Genomic DNA, 3,879 nt, shown 5'->3' on the forward strand with positions numbered 1-3,879 from the left:
CCCACATTCATCTACAAAGTGGAACTCTTTACAAGAGCCCTAAGTATCTTTTTTGTTGCATCCTTGTATTGATCTTCATTTATCATGCAACAATGGTTTTCTCTTGAAATCAAGCTCTCCAATGATTCATAATATGCTAATTTTTATGCTTAATTATAGTATTTTTTGTTAATAAATCTATCTTTTTTAGAAAGATTAATCATCTTTATGGTTAGATCCTTGGTAGAAGGATGATTCTCAATGATAATCTCTTTATCCTAATCAAAACTCTAGGCTTGATAAGCTAGAGAAAGAGATTAGATATTTTCATGATTTTTAATCTAGTAAAGATGATGGTTAATTATTTTTAGCTTGATTATGAGTAAGAAAAATCACATTAACTCATTCTAAATTGAAAGAGGGTTATGCTAACATTTTTAGAAGTGAGGAATGGTTATTTTAGAATAATCAAGAGATTTATTCATAATTATGCTTAAAATTATGTTTAGAATTATGCTATGTATGCATAATTAAATTTTAGTCTAAAAGAGGAGTCCTTATCATATTTCAATTGTGAATATTTAATTAAGTTTAGAAAATTGAACATTCTCAGAAATTGTAGCAAAGCTATGGCAAAATTTAAAAAAAAAGATAAATCTTATTTTTATTTGTAAAATTAATAAAGCAAAAAGAGAAATTCCCATCATATTCTAGGCATAGTTATTTTTATACTAAAAGAGGAGTTTTGAGCATTATTCAATAGTTAGAAAAATAAAGAAGTTATGCATAAATTTTATAGAATCATTCAATGGATGTGAATAAATATAGGAATGATGAGAATGGATGTGAATGAATATAGAAATATGAGAATAGATGTGAATGAATATAGGAATGATGAGAATGGATGTGAATGGATGTAGGAATGATGAGAGTGGATGTGAATGGATGTAGGAATGATGAGAATGGATGTGAATAGATATGAATAAATGTAGGAATGATGAGAATGGATGTGAATGAATGTAAGAATGATGAGAGTGAATGTGAATGAATGTAGGAATTATGAGAATGAATGTGAATAAATATAGAAATGATGAGAATGAATGTGAATAAATGTAGGAATGATGAGAGTGGATGTGAATGGATGTGAATGAATGTAGGAATGATGAGAATGGATGTGAATGAATGTAGGAATGATGAGAGCGGATGTGAATGAATGTAGGAATGATGTGAATGGATGTGAATGAATGTAAAAATGATGAGAATAGATGTGAATGAATGTAAGAATGATGAGAATGGATGTGAATGAATGTAGGAATGATGAGAATGGATGTGAATGAATGTAGGAATGATGAGAGTGGATGTGAATGGATGTGAATAAATGTAGGAATAATGAGAATGGATGTGAATGAATGTAGAAATGATGTGAATGAATGTAAAAATGATGAGAATGGATGTGAATGAATGTAGGAATAATGAGAATGGATGTGAATGAATGTAGGAATGATGAGAATGGATGTGAACGATTGTAAATGGATATAGAAATGATATGAATGAATGTGAATAAATGTGAATGGATATAGGAATGATGTGAATGGATGTAGGAATGATGTGAATGGATGTGAATAGATGTAAGAATGAAGTGAATGAATGAGAATGGATGTGAGTGGATGTAAGAATGATGTGAACGGATGCGAATGGATATAGGAATGATGTGAATGGATGTGAATGAATGTGAATGGATGTAGGAATGATGTGAATGGATGTGAATGGATATAGGAATGATGTGATTGGATGTCAGTTAATGTAGAAAATGTGGAATAATGAGAAATGATGTGGAATGGGATGATGAGAAATGATGTGTAATAATGTGAAAGGATGTGGGATGATGAGGAAAGATGGGAATTTTGTTTGGAACTATATTTGTGTGTGAAACCTGTTTTTTTAAAGATTGTTTTATGTCAAGAATGTTGGGGAAGCATTTTGACCATCTTGTGAATGAGGTCGTGGGGACCTAAGTGAAAAACTTGCAATAGCTGACGGAGAGTCAATGAAGGACGTCTCGCATGGCAAGGTCGGCCGAGGTCTTGACCAGCCTCGGTTCAATTAAAATGGCGAGCTTCCGATATGGTGGATGAGGGACCAAGGAAGTGGCCTATGAGTGAAGCGCTAGGTCACCTGCTAACTTAGAGGGTGCTGACCATACGGTGCTCGGCGGGCTCTGGGTCGCCGACGATACCCATGCGTGCGTTGGGGAAGAAAATGAGTTTGAGCTCTTTTCTGAACACGGGCATGTATCTGGTTGATTGGCCTTGCTGGTCTTCAACGAATGAGTTCATGGCTCTTTTACATTGATATTGTTGGTTGATCTTGCTGATCTCCAACTGAGAGTCCATATGGGTTTTATGTGATTAAACTCCTAGGTACTATGGGCTAGGAACTATCGAAAAGGCCCCTGAGTGAGCAGGTGGTAGGCGGCGTTATGGTTCCCGATGATGCCATAGGTACGCTGAGGAAGGAATGACTGAAATTGGATTTTATGGTTGGAAAGTGGAAATTTGATCTGGGGTGGGGAATGAGAGCAAGGGAGGGGTAAGGAGAGAGAGAGAGAGAGAGAGAGAGAGAGAGAGAGAGAGAGATGAGGGGGATGATGGTGAGGTGTGAGAGAGAATCCTTTTTTTTGTTTTGGTTTAAGCAAAAAACTTGTAATGGAAAAAATTACTCAGAGGGGGGATTTTTTTTGGTTTTGTTTTTGAGAGGAGGAGACCCGATACCTGGCACTTCACGAACACTAGAGTAGGTTGAGGCAGGTGTTCCGCTCCTCAAACCACCACCCTTCAAAAACCCACTCTATGAAAGGCAGGTGTTCTGCTCCTCGAACCACCACCCTTCAAAAACCAACTCTATGAAAGGCAAGGGAAACCCATCTTTGATTGTGCACTTATTGAGGGGTTTGAAGTCTACAGAGATCCTAATCTTGTTGGACTTATTTTTGAGAATCACCACTATAGGTGACAACCACTCCAAGTGCTCAATGGGAACAATGATACCGGCCTCTTCCATCTTGTCTAGCTCTTTCTTCACCACTTTTGAATATTTTGAATTCATGTGGTAAATGCCCTTCCTGACTGGCCTACATGAAAGTAGACCTTCCCTCACAAAGAAGTCTGAGTGGTGCTCAAATTAAGGGTGGGAGGCAACCAACTGTCACAATGTTTCGATGCTTACAAGGGTTGGATGAGTAGCAGATTAGAGTAATCCAAGGGGAGATGCTTGATGGAAAAATTCTATTGGTAAAAGGTAAAGAGCAAATCAGACATTGATAACATTGACATGGCCGATAGATCAAAGCAAATGAAAGAAGACAAGGTCTTGCAAGATCAGCTGGTGCCATTTATTAATGCAAATTCAGTTGATGGAGCTCAAAGATCTTGGAAGGAGTGTGAGGAGTATTACAACATCACACGAACTATATGAAAAAATTGTTGGTTGTTGTTGTAATACTTGGATAAAGAAGAAACTAGCACAGGCAGGACCGTTGCCAGAAGCTGTAAAGGGTTACATTAGATGGATAATGGGACAGAAAGAAAGTCTAGGTCAATCTTTTGGTACTAGTGTTTTGCCATGGAGTATCTTTCAAGTGGGACCTAACATGAAAAAATTGTTGGTTAATGTAATACTTGGATAAAGAAGAAACTAGCACAAGGAAAAGAGGCAAGACCATTGCCTGAAGTTATAAAGGGTTACATTAGATGGATAATGGGACAGAAAGAAAGTCTAGGTCAATCTTTTGGTACTAGTGTTTTGCCATGGAGTATCTTTCAAGTGGGACCTAACATGGAAGGCATTGAATATATTCATAATATTTACCAAGATCCCATGGTAGTTGGAATTGTTGTTGGA

The sequence above is a fragment of the Cibotium barometz genome, chromosome 1 (genome assembly GCF_041138505.1).
Source record: "Cibotium barometz isolate CiBa-2024 chromosome 1, ASM4113850v1, whole genome shotgun sequence".
Taxonomy (NCBI): Eukaryota; Viridiplantae; Streptophyta; class Polypodiopsida; order Cyatheales; family Cibotiaceae; genus Cibotium; species Cibotium barometz.